The 14,083-nt window shown below is 47.9% G+C and overlaps 28 non-coding genes across 28 annotated transcripts; all 28 read right to left on the minus strand.

The window, feature by feature from the left end:
* Nucleotides 1-237: 237 nt before the first annotated feature.
* On the minus strand, nt 238-309 carry Trnat-agu. Its single transcript has one exon. It is a non-coding gene; the product is annotated as a tRNA-Thr (tRNA).
* Nucleotides 310-632: 323 nt separating this feature from the next.
* Nucleotides 633-706, minus strand: Trnak-cuu. The gene has a single exon. It is a non-coding gene; the product is annotated as a tRNA-Lys (tRNA).
* A 440-nt stretch (nt 707-1,146) lies between these two features.
* Nucleotides 1,147-1,219, minus strand: Trnar-ucg. Its single transcript has one exon. It is a non-coding gene; the product is annotated as a tRNA-Arg (tRNA).
* A 542-nt stretch (nt 1,220-1,761) lies between these two features.
* Nucleotides 1,762-1,833, minus strand: Trnat-agu. The gene has a single exon. It is a non-coding gene; the product is annotated as a tRNA-Thr (tRNA).
* A 321-nt stretch (nt 1,834-2,154) lies between these two features.
* Trnak-cuu lies at nt 2,155-2,227 on the minus strand. Its single transcript has one exon. It is a non-coding gene; the product is annotated as a tRNA-Lys (tRNA).
* Nucleotides 2,228-2,665: 438 nt separating this feature from the next.
* Nucleotides 2,666-2,738, minus strand: Trnar-ucg. Its single transcript has one exon. It is a non-coding gene; the product is annotated as a tRNA-Arg (tRNA).
* Nucleotides 2,739-3,284: 546 nt separating this feature from the next.
* Nucleotides 3,285-3,356, minus strand: Trnat-agu. The gene has a single exon. It is a non-coding gene; the product is annotated as a tRNA-Thr (tRNA).
* Nucleotides 3,357-3,677: 321 nt separating this feature from the next.
* Trnak-cuu lies at nt 3,678-3,751 on the minus strand. The gene has a single exon. It is a non-coding gene; the product is annotated as a tRNA-Lys (tRNA).
* Nucleotides 3,752-4,190: 439 nt separating this feature from the next.
* Nucleotides 4,191-4,263, minus strand: Trnar-ucg. Its single transcript has one exon. It is a non-coding gene; the product is annotated as a tRNA-Arg (tRNA).
* A 542-nt stretch (nt 4,264-4,805) lies between these two features.
* Trnat-agu lies at nt 4,806-4,880 on the minus strand. The gene has a single exon. It is a non-coding gene; the product is annotated as a tRNA-Thr (tRNA).
* A 321-nt stretch (nt 4,881-5,201) lies between these two features.
* Nucleotides 5,202-5,275, minus strand: Trnak-cuu. Its single transcript has one exon. It is a non-coding gene; the product is annotated as a tRNA-Lys (tRNA).
* Nucleotides 5,276-5,712: 437 nt separating this feature from the next.
* Nucleotides 5,713-5,786, minus strand: Trnar-ucg. The gene has a single exon. It is a non-coding gene; the product is annotated as a tRNA-Arg (tRNA).
* A 541-nt stretch (nt 5,787-6,327) lies between these two features.
* On the minus strand, nt 6,328-6,400 carry Trnat-agu. Its single transcript has one exon. It is a non-coding gene; the product is annotated as a tRNA-Thr (tRNA).
* Nucleotides 6,401-6,721: 321 nt separating this feature from the next.
* Trnak-cuu lies at nt 6,722-6,796 on the minus strand. The gene has a single exon. It is a non-coding gene; the product is annotated as a tRNA-Lys (tRNA).
* Nucleotides 6,797-7,234: 438 nt separating this feature from the next.
* On the minus strand, nt 7,235-7,307 carry Trnar-ucg. Its single transcript has one exon. It is a non-coding gene; the product is annotated as a tRNA-Arg (tRNA).
* Nucleotides 7,308-7,852: 545 nt separating this feature from the next.
* On the minus strand, nt 7,853-7,924 carry Trnat-agu. Its single transcript has one exon. It is a non-coding gene; the product is annotated as a tRNA-Thr (tRNA).
* A 321-nt stretch (nt 7,925-8,245) lies between these two features.
* On the minus strand, nt 8,246-8,318 carry Trnak-cuu. The gene has a single exon. It is a non-coding gene; the product is annotated as a tRNA-Lys (tRNA).
* A 438-nt stretch (nt 8,319-8,756) lies between these two features.
* Nucleotides 8,757-8,829, minus strand: Trnar-ucg. Its single transcript has one exon. It is a non-coding gene; the product is annotated as a tRNA-Arg (tRNA).
* Nucleotides 8,830-9,374: 545 nt separating this feature from the next.
* Nucleotides 9,375-9,446, minus strand: Trnat-agu. The gene has a single exon. It is a non-coding gene; the product is annotated as a tRNA-Thr (tRNA).
* Nucleotides 9,447-9,767: 321 nt separating this feature from the next.
* Nucleotides 9,768-9,840, minus strand: Trnak-cuu. The gene has a single exon. It is a non-coding gene; the product is annotated as a tRNA-Lys (tRNA).
* Nucleotides 9,841-10,278: 438 nt separating this feature from the next.
* Nucleotides 10,279-10,351, minus strand: Trnar-ucg. Its single transcript has one exon. It is a non-coding gene; the product is annotated as a tRNA-Arg (tRNA).
* A 548-nt stretch (nt 10,352-10,899) lies between these two features.
* Nucleotides 10,900-10,971, minus strand: Trnat-agu. The gene has a single exon. It is a non-coding gene; the product is annotated as a tRNA-Thr (tRNA).
* A 321-nt stretch (nt 10,972-11,292) lies between these two features.
* Nucleotides 11,293-11,365, minus strand: Trnak-cuu. Its single transcript has one exon. It is a non-coding gene; the product is annotated as a tRNA-Lys (tRNA).
* Nucleotides 11,366-11,803: 438 nt separating this feature from the next.
* Trnar-ucg lies at nt 11,804-11,876 on the minus strand. The gene has a single exon. It is a non-coding gene; the product is annotated as a tRNA-Arg (tRNA).
* Nucleotides 11,877-12,421: 545 nt separating this feature from the next.
* Nucleotides 12,422-12,493, minus strand: Trnat-agu. The gene has a single exon. It is a non-coding gene; the product is annotated as a tRNA-Thr (tRNA).
* Nucleotides 12,494-12,814: 321 nt separating this feature from the next.
* On the minus strand, nt 12,815-12,887 carry Trnak-cuu. The gene has a single exon. It is a non-coding gene; the product is annotated as a tRNA-Lys (tRNA).
* A 438-nt stretch (nt 12,888-13,325) lies between these two features.
* Nucleotides 13,326-13,398, minus strand: Trnar-ucg. The gene has a single exon. It is a non-coding gene; the product is annotated as a tRNA-Arg (tRNA).
* Nucleotides 13,399-13,943: 545 nt separating this feature from the next.
* On the minus strand, nt 13,944-14,015 carry Trnat-agu. The gene has a single exon. It is a non-coding gene; the product is annotated as a tRNA-Thr (tRNA).
* Between the last annotated feature and the right edge of the window lie 68 nt (nt 14,016-14,083).

A 14,083-nucleotide genomic window follows, 5' to 3' on the forward strand; every position in this document is an offset into this window, starting at 1 on the left:
AACCGCGAGGGTCTCTACCAGGGGTAGAAAATACATCACAAGAACTAAGTATTCCACGTCGGCATTCTCCGGAGACTGCCAAAAGCAGCAGTTTCTGGTGGCCTACTTTAATAGCACCATTCGCACTATTCATTTGCGAGAGCATTTCTTAAATACCGAACCCATTCATAATTTTTTATATCCTTGACCGCTTTTTTCGAAAGATCTACGTTAGAAGGGGCTGTTACAAAATTCTTTTGCCTCCTGTGAGGATCGAACTCACGACCTCTGGTTTACTAGACCAGCGCTCTGCCACTGAGCTAAGGAGGCGCCGCCTAGTGCACATTTCGGGTACTTCAATCTTATGGACCAGTCAATCGGAGCCCTTCAGCTGGAAACGCACCGCATTAGCGACCATTATTTGTATTTAGTTAGCACAGCTGCTGCTTTCCTACACGAATCTCACACGATATCGATGTACGCCTAAAATTCCAAAACAACACTTTTATTTCATTTCAGAGCTACTTTCAGCTTCAAAAAACCATTCTCTGATATTCATACGAAGCTAGGCATCGTCGTAACCCGTTACGTTCATTACGCAAGGCTCACGAGAGGGGCGCAGGTTGCATCCGCGTAGACACAAAATTTTGCGCCGCCCAGCGTGGGGCTCGAACCCCACGACCCTGAGATTAAGAGTCTCATGCTCTACCGACTGAGCTAGCCGGGCTCCACACAACGCGTCACGAGCCATACAGTATTTATGCGACCTGCGACCATCTATGGAAGATCCTTTTGACTACAGCTTATTTCCTGCTGCCACAAATGAGCTACAATTCCTATTCAATGAAATAAATTTTCCGAAAGGCATCAAATCTACTTGAAATGATACGTGGCTTATCAGCCACCATTATTCAACACACATGCTCGACTGTGCGCAGACGCCTGTGGCGCAGCTCTTGGGTCCTGAGTCAGACGCAGTAGTTCCAAAAATCTCTCCTGATCGGCACTGTGCCGAAAATTTCGCTACACAACCCCTTTGTCTTGCTTGAGCTTCAGGTAGACGGCGGTTTGCAGCCAGGAAGCGGACAGCAGCAACTTTCAACTAGATTTGTAGTACTCAAACAACTCAGTAAAACAGCATGCATCTTTTGCAGAACTGGAAAAACTCGACCGTGACAGGATTCGAACCTGCAATCTTCGGATCCGAAGTCCGACGCCTTATCCATTAGGCCACACGGTCACTGGCGCAATATGCTTCCCCACACACACCTCATTGTCGCCATTTGTACGCTTGCCGGAATGAATTTCCCATCTTTGACGCAATTCTCCATCTCCAATTTCAGTACTAAAAAGGCGACGCTACTTCTTGCTGTGTCCCATCGCAAGTTACATTCAAGCCCTTGTGACGCTGATCAAACAAGAGGTTGCAAATCAGCTTCAATTGCTTACTGCCATCTCAGTCGCTTGCAGAAGGTGCCTCACCCTATGTCATACAATGGCGAGTTGCCTCTATTACCAAAGCGGCGGCGGCGCCGACGACGACGACAACCGCGAGGGTCTCTACCAGGGGTAGAAAATACATCACAAGAACTAAGTATTCCACGTCGGCATTCTCCGGAGACTGCCAAAAGCAGCAGTTTCTGGTGCCTACTTTAATAGCACCATTCGCACTATTCATTTGCGAGAGCATTTCTTAAATACCGAACCCATTCATAATTTTTTATATCCTTGACCGCTTTTTTCGAAAGATCTACGTTAGAAGGGGCTGTTACAAAATTCTTTTGCCTCCTGTGAGGATCGAACTCACGACCTCTGGTTTACTAGACCAGCGCTCTGCCACTGAGCTAAGGAGGCGCCGCCTAGTGCACATTTCGGGTACTTCAATCTTATGGACCAGTCAATCGGAGCCCTTCAGCTGGAAACGCACCGCATTAGCGACCATTATTTGTATTTAGTTAGCACAGCTGCTGCTTTCCTACACATCTCACACGATATCGATGTACGCCTAAAATTCCAAAACAACACTTTTATTTCATTTCAGAGCTACTTTCAGCTTCAAAAACCATTCCTCTGATATTCATACGAAGCTAGGCATCGTCGTAACCCGTTACGTTCATTACGCAAGGCTCACGAGAGGGGCGCAGGTTGCATCCGCGTAGACACAAAATTTTGCGCCGCCCAGCGTGGGGCTCGAACCCACGACCCTGAGATTAAGAGTCTCATGCTCTACCGACTGAGCTAGCCGGGCTCCACACAGACGCGTCACGAGCCATACAGTATTTATGCGACCTGCGACCATCTATGGAAGATCCTTTTGACTACAGCTTATTTCCTGCTGCCACAAATGAGCTACAATTCCTATTCAATGAAATAAATTTCCGAAAGGCATCAAATCTACTTGAAATGATACGTGGCTATCAGCACCATTATTCAACACACATGCTCGACTGTGCGCAGACGCCTGTGGCGCAGCTCTTGGGTCCTGAGTCAGACGCAGTAGTTCCAAAAATCTCTCCTGATCGGCACTGTGCCGAAAATTTCGCTACACAACCCCTTTGTCTTGCTTGAGCTTCAGGTAGACGCCGGTTTGCAGCCAGGAAGCGGACAGCAGCAACTTTCAACTAGATTTGTAGTACTCAAACAACTCAGTAAAACAGCATGCATCTTTTGCAGAACTGGAAAAACTCGACCGTGACAGGATTCGAACCTGCAATCTTCGGATCCGAAGTCCGACGCCTTATCCATTAGGCCACACGGTCACTGGCGCAATATGCTTCCCCACACACACACCTCATTGTCGCCATTTGTACGCTTGCCGGAATGAATTTCCCATCTTTGACGCAATTCTCCATCTCCAATTTCAGTACTAAAAAGGCGACGCTACTTCTTGCTGTGTCCCATCGCAAGTTACATTCAAGCCCTTGTGACGCTGATCAAACAAGAGGTTGCAAATCAGCTTCAATTGCTTACTGCCATCTCAGTCGCTTGCAGAAGGTGCCTCACCCTATGTCATACAATGGCGAGTTGCCTCTATTACCAAAGCGGCGGCGGCGCCGACGACGACGACAACCGCGAGGGTCCTCTACCAGGGGTAGAAAAATACATCACAAGAACTAAGTATTCCACGTCGGCATTCTCCGGAGACTGCCAAAAGCAGCAGTTTCTGGTGCCTACTTTAATAGCACCATTCGCACTATTCATTTGCGAGAGCATTTCTTAAATACCGAACCCATTCATAATTTTTTATATCCTTGACCGCTTTTTTCGAAAGATCTACGTTAGAAGGGGCTGTTACAAAATTCTTTTGCCTCCTGTGAGGATCGAACTCACGACCTCTGGTTTACTAGACCAGCGCTCTGCCACTGAGCTAAGGAGGCGCCGCCTAGTGCACATTTCGGGTACTTCAATCTTATGGACCAGTCAATCGGAGCCCTTCAGCTGGAAACGCACCGCATTAGCGACCATTATTTGTATTTAGTTAGCACAGCTGCTGCTTTCCTACACATCTCACACGATATCGATGTACGCCTAAAATTCCAAAACAACACTTTTATTTCATTTCAGAGCTACTTTCAGCTTCAAAAACCATTCCTCTGATATTCATACGAAGCTAGGCATCGTCGTAACCCGTTACGTTCATTACGCAAGGCTCACGAGAGGGGCGCAGGTTGCATCCGCGTAGACACAAAATTTTGCGCCGCCCAGCGTGGGGCTCGAACCCACGACCCTGAGATTAAGAGTCTCATGCTCTACCGACTGAGCTAGGCCGGGCTCCACACAACGCGTCACGAGCCATACAGTATTTATGCGACCTGCGACCATCTATGGAAGATCCTTTTGACTACAGCTTATTTCCTGCTGCCACAAATGAGCTACAATTCCTATTCAATGAAATAAATTTTCCGAAAGGCATCAAATCTACTTGAAATGATACGTGGCTATCAGCACCATTATTCAACACACATGCTCGACTGTGCGCAGACGCCTGTGGCGCAGCTCTTGGGTCCTGAGTCAGACGCAGTAGTTCCAAAAATCTCTCCTGATCGGCACTGTTGCCGAAAATTTCGCTACACAACCCCTTTGTCTTGCTTGAGCTTCAGGTAGACGCCGGTTTGCAGCCAGGAAGCGGACAGCAGCAACTTTCAACTAGATTTGTAGTACTCAAACAACTCAGTAAAACAGCATGCATCTTTTGCAGAACTGGAAAAACTCGACCGTGACAGGATTCGAACCTGCAATCTTCGGATCCGAAGTCCGACGCCTTATTCATTAGGCCACACGGTCACTGGCGCAATATGCTTCCCCACACACACCTCATTGTCGCCATTTGTACGCTTGCCGGAATGGAATTTCCCATCTTTGACGCAATTCTCCATCTCCAATTTCAGTACTAAAAAGGCGACGCTACTTCTTGCTGTGTCCCATCGCAAGTTACATTCAAGCCCTTGTGACGCTGATCAAACAAGAGGTTGCAAATCAGCTTCAATTGCTTACTGCCATCTCAGTCGCTTGCAGAAGGTGCCTCACCCTATGTCATACAATGGCGAGTTGCCTCTATTACCAAAGCGGCGGCGGCGCCGACGACGACGACAACCGCGAGGGTCTCTACAGGGGTAGAAAATACATCACAAGAACTAAGTATTCCACGTCGGCATTCTCCGGAGACTGCCAAAAGCAGCAGTTTCTGGTGCCTACTTTAATAGCACCATTCGCACTATTCATTTGCGAGAGCATTTCTTAAATACCGAACCCATTCATAATTTTTTATATACTTGACCGCTTTTTTCGAAAGATCTACGTTAGAAGGGGCTGTTACAAAATTCTTTCGCCTCCTGTGACGATCGAACTCACGACCTCTGGTTTACTAGACCAGAGCGCTCTGCCACTGAGCTAAGGAGGGCGCCGCCTAGTGCACATTTCGGGTACTTCAATCTTATGGACCAGTCAATCGGAGCCTTCAGCTGGAAACGCACCGCATTAGCGACCATTATTTGTATTTAGTTAGCACAGCTGCTGCTTTCCTACACATCTCACACGATATCGATGTACGCCTAAAATTCCAAAACAACACTTTTTATTTCATTTCAGAGCTACTTTCAGCTTCAAAAACCATTCCTCTGATATTCATACGAAGCTAGGCATCGTCGTAACCCGTTACGTTCATTACGCAAGGCTCACGAGAGGGGCGCAGGTTGCATCCGCGTAGACACAAAATTTTGCGCCGCCCAGCGTGGGGGCTCGAACCCACGACCCTGAGATTAAGAGTCTCATGCTCTACCGACTGAGCTAGCCGGGCTCCACACAACGCGTCACGAGCCATACAGTATTTATGCGACCTTGCGACCATCTATGAAGATCCTTTTGACTACAGCTTATTTCCTGCTGCCACAAATGAGCTACAATTCCTATTCAATGAAATAAATTTTCCGAAAGGCATCAAATCTACTTGAAATGATACGTGGCTATCAGCACCATTATTCAACACACATGCTCGACTGTGCGCAGACGCCTGTGGCGCAGCTCTTGGGTCCTGAGTCAGACGCAGTAGTTCCAAAAATCTCTCCTGATCGGCACTGTGCCCGAAATTTCGCTACACAACCCCTTTGTCTTGCTTGAGCTTCAGGTAGACGGCGGTTTGCAGCAGGAAGCGGACAGCAGCAACTTTCAACTAGATTTGTAGTACTCAAACAACTCAGTAAAACAGCATGCATCTTTTGCAGAACTGGAAAAACTCGACCGTGACAGGATTCGAACCTGCAATCTTCGGATCCGAAGTCCGACGCCCTTATCCATTAGGCCACACGGTCACTGGCGCAATATGCTTCCCCACACACACCTCATTGTCGCCATTTGTACGCTTGCCGGAATGAATTTCCATCTTTGACGCAATTCTCCATCTCCAATTTCAGTACTAAAAAGGCGACGCTACTTCTTGCTGTGTCCCATCGCAAGTTACATTCAAGCCCTTGTGACGCTGATCAAACAAGAGGTTGCAAATCAGCTTCAATTGCTTACTGCCATCTCAGTCGCTTGCAGAAGGTGCCTCACCCTATGTCATACAATGGCGAGTTGCCTCTATTACCAAAGCGGCGGCGGCGCCGACGACGACGACAACCGCGAGGGTCTCTACCAGGGGTAGAAAATACATCACAAGAACTAAGTATTCCACGTCGGCATTCTCCGGAGACTGCCAAAAGCAGCAGTTTCTGGTGCCTACTTTAATAGCACCATTCGCACTATTCATTTGCGAGAGCATTTCTTAAATACCGAACCATTCATAATTTTTTATATCCTTGACCGCTTTTTTTCGAAAGATCTACGTTAGAAGGGGCTGTTACAAAATTCTTTTGCCTCCTGTGAGGATCGAACTCACGACCTCTGGTTTACTAGACCAGCGCTCTGCCACTGAGCTAAGGAGGGCGCCGCCTAGTGCACATTTCGGGTACTTCAATCTTATGGACCAGTCAATCGGAGCCCTTCAGCTGGAAACGCACCGCATTAGCGACCATTATTTGTATTTAGTTAGCACAGCTGCTGCTTTCCTACACATCTCACACGATATCGATGTACGCCTAAAATTCCAAAACAACACTTTTATTTCATTTCAGAGCTACTTTCAGCTTCAAAAACCATTCCTCTGATATTCATACGAAGCTAGGCATCGTCGTAACCCGTTACGTTCATTACGCAAGGCTCACGAGAGGGGCGCAGGTTGCATCCGCGTAGACACAAAATTTTGCGCCGCCCAGCGTGGGGGCTCGAACCCACGACCCTGAGATTAAGAGTCTCATGCTCTACCGACTGGAGCTAGCCGGGCTCCACACAACGCGTCACGAGCCATACAGTATTTATGCGACCTGCGACCATCTATGGAAGATCCTTTTGACTACAGCTTATTTCCTGCTGCCACAAATGAGCTACAATTCCTATTCAATGAAATAAATTTTCCGAAAGGCATCAAATCTACTTGAAATGATACGTGGCTATCAGCACCATTATTCAACACACATGCTCGACTGTGCGCAGACGCCTGTTGGCGCAGCTCTTGGGTCCTGAGTCAGACGCAGTAGTTCCAAAAATCTCTCCTGATCGGCACTGTGCCGAAAATTTCGCTACACAACCCCTTTGTCTTGCTTGAGCTTCAGGTAGACGCCGGTTTTGCAGCCAGGAAGCGGACAGCAGCAACTTTCAACTAGATTTGGTACTCAAACAACTCAGTAAAACAGCATGCATCTTTTGCAGAACTGGAAAAACTCGACCGTGACAGGATTCGAACCTGCAATCTTCGGATCCGAAGTCCGACGCCTTATCCATTAGGCCACACGGTCACTGGCGCAATATGCTTCCCCACACACACCTCATTGTCGCCATTTGTACGCTTGCCGGAATGAATTTCCCATCTTTGACGCAATTCTCCATCTCCAATTTCAGTACTAAAAAGGCGACGCTACTTCTTGCTGTGTCCCATCGCAAGTTACATTCAAGCCCTTGTGACGCTGATCAAACAAGAGGTTGCAAATCAGCTTCAATCGCTTACTGCCATCTCAGTCGCTTGCAGAAGGTGCCTCACCCTATGTCATACAATGGCGAGTTGCCTCTATTACCAAAGCGGCGGCGGCGCCGACGACGACGACGACAACCGCGAGGGTCTCTACCAGGGGTAGAAAACACATCACAAGAACTAAGTATTCCACGTCGGCATTCTCCGGAGACTGCCAAAAGCAGCAGTTTCTGGTGCCTACTTTAATAGCACCGTTCGCACTATTCATTTGCGAGAGCATTTCTTAAATACCGAACCCATTCATAATTTTTTATATCCTTGACCGCTTTTTTCGAAAGATCTACGTTAGAAGGGGCTGTTACAAAATTCTTTTGCCTCCTGTGAGGATCGAACTCACGACCTCTGGTTTACTAGACCAGCGCTCTGCCACTGAGCTAAGGAGGCGCCGCCTAGTGCACATTTCGGGTACTTCAATCTTATGGACCAGTCAATCGGAGCCCTTCAGCTGGAAACGCACCGCATTAGCGACCATTATTTGTATTTAGTTAGCACAGCTGCTGCTTTCCTACACATCTCACACGATATCGATGTACGCCTAAAATTCCAAAACAACACTTTTATTTCATTTCAGAGCTACTTTCAGCTTCAAAAACCATTCCTCTGATATTCATACGAAGCTAGGCATCGTCGTAACCCGTTACGTTCATTACGCAAGGCTCACGAGAGGGGCGCAGGTTGCATCCGCGTAGACACAAAATTTTGCGCCGCCCAGCGTGGGGCTCGAACCCACGACCCTGAGATTAAGAGTCTCATGCTCTACCGACTGAGCTAGCCGGGCTCCACACAACGCGTCACGAGCCATACAGTATTTATGCGACCTGCGACCATCTATGGAAGATCCTTTTGACTACAGCTTATTTCCTGCTGCCACAAATGAGCTACAATTCCTATTCAATGAAATAAATTTTCCGAAAGGCATCAAATCTACTTGAAATGATACGTGGCTATCAGCACCATTATTCAACACACATGCTCGACTGTGCGCAGACGCCTGTGGCGTAGCTCTTGGGTCCTGAGTCAGACGCAGTAGTTCCAAAAATCTCTCCTGATCGGCACTGTGCCGAAAATTTCGCTACACAACCCCTTTGTCTTGCTTGAGCTTCAGGTAGACGCCGGTTTGCAGCCAGGAAGCGGACAGCAGCAACTTTCAACTAGATTTGTAGTACTCAAACAACTCAGTAAAACAGCATGCATCTTTTGCAGAACTGGAAAAACTCGACCGGGACAGGATTCGAACCTGCAATCTTCGGATCCGAAGTCCGACGCCTTATCCATTAGGCCACACGGTCACTGGCGCAATATGCTTCCCCACACACACCTCATTGTCGCCATTTGTACGCTTGCCGGAATGAATTTCCCATCTTTGACGCAATTCTCCATCACCAATTTCAGTACTAAAAAGGCGACGCTACTTCTTGCTGTGTCCCATCGCAAGTTACATTCAAGCCCTTGTGACGCTGATCAAACAAGAGGTTGCAAATCAGCTTCAATCGCTTACTGCCATCTCAGTCGCTTGCAGAAGGTGCCTCACCCTATGTCATACAATGGCGAGTTGCCTCTATTACCAAAGCGGCGGCGGCGCCGACGACGACGACGACAACCGCGAGGGTCTCTACCAGGGGTAGAAAACACATCACAAGAACTAAGTATTCCACGTCGGCATTCTCCGGAGACTGCCAAAAGCAGCAGTTTCTGGTGCCTACTTTAATAGCACCGTTCGCACTATTCATTTGCGAGAGCATTTCTTAAATACCGAACCCATTCATAATTTTTTATATCCTTGACCGCTTTTTTCGAAAGATCTACGTTAGAAGGGGCTGTTACAAAATTCTTTTGCCTCCTGTGAGGATCGAACTCACGACCTCTGGTTTACTAGACGAGCGCTCTGCCACTGAGCTAAGGAGGCGCCGCCTAGTGCACATTTCGGGTACTTCAATCTTATGGACCAGTCAATCGGAGCCCTTCAGCTGGAAACGCACCGCATTAGCGACCATTATTTGTATTTAGTTAGCACAGCTGCTGCTTTCCTACACATCTCACACGATATCGATGTACGCCTAAAATTCCAAAACAACACTTTTATTTCATTTCAGAGCTACTTTCAGCTTCAAAAACCATTCCTCTGATATTCATACGAAGCTAGGCATCGTCGTAACCCGTTACGTTCATTACGCAAGGCTCACGAGAGGGGCGCAGGTTGCATCCGCGTAGACACAAAATTTTGCGCCGCCCAGCGTGGGGCTCGAACCCACGACCCTGAGATTAAGAGTCTCATGCTCTACCGACTGAGCTAGCCGGGCTCCACACAACGCGTCACGAGCCATACAGTATTTATGCGACCTGCGACCATCTATGGAAGATCCTTTTGACTACAGCTTATTTCCTGCTGCCACAAATGAGCTACAATTCCTATTCAATGAAATAAATTTTCCGAAAGGCATCAAATCTACTTGAAATGATACGTGGCTATCAGCACCATTATTCAACACACATGCTCGACTGTGCGCAGACGCCTGTGGCGTAGCTCTTGGGTCCTGAGTCAGACGCAGTAGTTCCAAATATCTCTCCTGATCGGCACTGTGCCGAAAATTTCGCTACACAACCCCTTTGTCTTGCTTGAGCTTCAGGTAGACGCCGGTTTGCAGCCAGGAAGCGGACAGCAGCAACTTTCAACTAGATTTGTAGTACTCAAACAACTCAGTAAAACAGCATGCATCTTTTGCAGAACTGGAAAAACTCGACCGGGACAGGATTCGAACCTGCAATCTTCGGATCCGAAGTCCGACGCCTTATCCATTAGGCCACACGGTCACTGGCGCAATATGCTTCCCCACACACACCTCATTGTCGCCATTTGTACGCTTGCCGGAATGAATTTCCCATCTTTGACGCAATTCTCCATCTCCAATTTCAGTACTAAAAAGGCGACGCTACTTCTTGCTGTGTCCCATCGCAAGTTACATTCAAGCCCTTGTGACGCTGATCAAACAAGAGGTTGCAAATCAGCTTCAATCGCTTACTGCCATCTCAGTCGCTTGCAGAAGGTGCCTCACCCTATGTCATACAATGGCGAGTTGCCTCTATTACCAAAGCGGCGGCGGCGCCGACGACGACGACGACGACAACCGCGAGGGTCTCTACCAGGGGTAGAAAACACATCACAAGAACTAAGTATTCCACGTCGGCATTCTCCGGAGACTGCCAAAAGCAGCAGTTTCTGGTGCCTACTTTAATAGCACCGTTCGCACTATTCATTTGCGAGAGCATTTCTTAAATACCGAACCCATTCATAATTTTTTATATCCTTGACCGCTTTTTTCGAAAGATCTACGTTAGAAGGGGCTGTTACAAAATTCTTTTGCCTCCTGTGAGGATCGAACTCACGACCTCTGGTTTACTAGACCAGCGCTCTGCCACTGAGCTAAGGAGGCGCCGCCTAGTGCACATTTCGGGTACTTCAATCTTATGGACCAGTCAATCGGAGCCCTTCAGCTGGAAACGCACCGCATTAGCGACCATTATTTGTATTTAGTTAGCACAGCTGCTGCTTTCCTACACATCTCACACGATATCGATGTACGCCTAAAATTCCAAAACAACACTTTTATTTCATTTCAGAGCTACTTTCAGCTTCAAAAACCATTCCTCTGATATTCATACGAAGCTAGGCATCGTCGTAACCCGTTACGTTCATTACGCAAGGCTCACGAGAGGGGCGCAGGTTGCATCCGCGTAGACACAAAATTTTGCGCCGCCCAGCGTGGGGCTCGAACCCACGACCCTGAGATTAAGAGTCTCATGCTCTACCGACTGAGCTAGCCGGGCTCCACACAACGCGTCACGAGCCATACAGTATTTATGCGACCTGCGACCATCTATGGAAGATCCTTTTGACTACAGCTTATTTCCTGCTGCCACAAATGAGCTACAATTCCTATTCAATGAAATAAATTTTCCGAAAGGCATCAAATCTACTTGAAATGATACGTGGCTATCAGCACCATTATTCAACACACATGCTCGACTGTGCGCAGACGCCTGTGGCGTAGCTCTTGGGTCCTGAGTCAGACGCAGTAGTTCCAAAAATCTCTCCTGATCGGCACTGTGCCGAAAATTTCGCTACACAACCCCTTTGTCTTGCTTGAGCTTCAGGTAGACGCCGGTTTGCAGCCAGGAAGCGGACAGCAGCAACTTTCAACTAGATTTGTAGTATTCAAACAACTCAGTAAAACAGCATGCATCTTTTGCAGAACTGGAAAAACTCGACCGTGACAGGATTCGAACCTGCAATCTTCGGATCCGAAGTCCGACGCCTTATCCATTAGGCCACACGGTCACTGGCGCAATATGCTTCCCCACACACACCTCATTGTCGCCATTTGTACGCTTGCCGGAATGAATTTCCCATCTTTGACGCAATTCTCCATCACCAATTTCAGTACTAAAAAGGCGACGCTACTTCTTGCTGTGTCCCATCGCAAGTTACATTCAAGCCCTTGTGACGCTGATCAAACAAGAGGTTGCAAATCAGCTTCAATCGCTTACTGCCATCTCAGTCGCTTGCAGAAGGTGCCTCACCCTATGTCATACAATGGCGAGTTGCCTCTATTACCAAAGCGGCGGCGGCGCCGACGACGACGACGACAACCGCGAGGGTCTCTGCCAGGGGTAGAAAACACATCACAAGAACTAAGTATTCCACGTCGGCATTCTCCGGAGACTGCCAAAAGCAGCAGTTTCTGGTGCCTACTTTAATAGCACCGTTCGCACTATTCATTTGCGAGAGCATTTCTTAAATACCGAACCCATTCATAATTTTTTATATCCTTGACCGCTTTTTTCGAAAGATCTACGTTAGAAGGGGCTGTTACAAAATTCTTTTGCCTCCTGTGAGGATCGAACTCACGACCTCTGGTTTACTAGACGAGCGCTCTGCCACTGAGCTAAGGAGGCGCCGCCTAGTGCACATTTCGGGTACTTCAATCTTATGGACCAGTCAATCGGAGCCCTTCAGCTGGAAACGCACCGCATTAGCGACCATTATTTGTATTTAGTTAGCACAGCTGCTGCTTTCCTACACATCTCACACGATATCGATGTACGCCTAAAATTCCAAAACAACACTTTTATTTCATTTCAGAGCTACTTTCAGCTTCAAAAACCATTCCTCTGATATTCATACGAAGCTAGGCATCGTCGTAACCCGTTACGTTCATTACGCAAGGCTCACGAGAGGGGCGCAGGTTGCATCCGCGTAGACACAAAATTTTGCGCCGCCCAGCGTGGGGCTCGAACCCACGACCCTGAGATTAAGAGTCTCATGCTCTACCGACTGAGCTAGCCGGGCTCCACACAATGCGTCACGAGCCATACAGTATTTATGCGACCTGCGACCATCTATGGAAGATCCTTTTGACTACAGCTTATTTCCTGCTGCCACAAATGAGCTACAATTCCTATTCAATGAAATAAATTTTCCGAAAGGCATCAAATCTACTTGAAATGATACGTGGCTATCAGCACCATTATTCAACACACATGCTCGACTGTGCGCAGACGCCTGTGGCGTAGCTCTTGGGTCCTGAGTCAGACGCAGTAGTTCCAAAAATCTCTCCTGATCGGCACTGTGCCGAAAATTTCGCTACACAACCCCTTTGTCTTGCTTGAGCTTCAGGTAGACGCCGGTTTGCAGCCAGGAAGCGGACAGCAGCAACTTTCAACTAGATTTGTAGTACTCAAACAACTCAGTAAAACAGCATGCATCTTTTGCAGAACTGGAAAAACTCGACCGTGACAGGATTCGAACCTGCAATCTTCGGATCCGAAGTCCGACGCCTTATCCATTAGGCCACACGGTCACTGGCGCAATATGCTTCCCCACACACACCTCATTGTCGCCATTTGTACGCTTGCCGGAATGAATTTCCCATCTTTGACGCAATTCTCCATCACCAATTTCAGTACTAAAAAGGCGACGCTACTTCTTGCTGTGTCCCATCGCAAGTTACATTCAAGCCCTTGTGACGCTGATCAAACAAGAGGTTGCAAATCAGCTTCAATCGCTTACTGCCATCTCAGTCGCTTGCAGAAGGTGCCTCACCCTATGTCATACAATGGCGAGTTGCCTCTATTACCAAAGCGGCGGCGGCGCCGACGACGACGACGACAACCGCGAGGGTCTCTACCAGGGGTAGAAAACACATCACAAGAACTAAGTATTCCACGTCGGCATTCTCCGGAGACTGCCAAAAGCAGCAGTTTCTGGTGCCTACTTTAATAGCACCGTTCGCACTATTCATTTGCGAGAGCATTTCTTAAATACCGAACCCATTCATAATTTTTTATATCCTTGACCGCTTTTTTCGAAAGATCTACGTTAGAAGGGGCTGTTACAAAATTCTTTTGCCTCCTGTGAGGATCGAACTCACGACCTCTGGTTTACTAGACCAGCGCTCTGCCACTGAGCTAAGGAGGCGCCGCCTAGTGCACATTTCGGGTACTTCAATCTTATGGACCAGTCAATCGGAGCCCTTCAGCTGGAAA

Source organism: Schistocerca piceifrons, unplaced genomic scaffold (assembly GCF_021461385.2).
Source record: "Schistocerca piceifrons isolate TAMUIC-IGC-003096 unplaced genomic scaffold, iqSchPice1.1 HiC_scaffold_1772, whole genome shotgun sequence".
NCBI classification, from domain to species: domain Eukaryota; kingdom Metazoa; phylum Arthropoda; class Insecta; order Orthoptera; family Acrididae; genus Schistocerca; species Schistocerca piceifrons.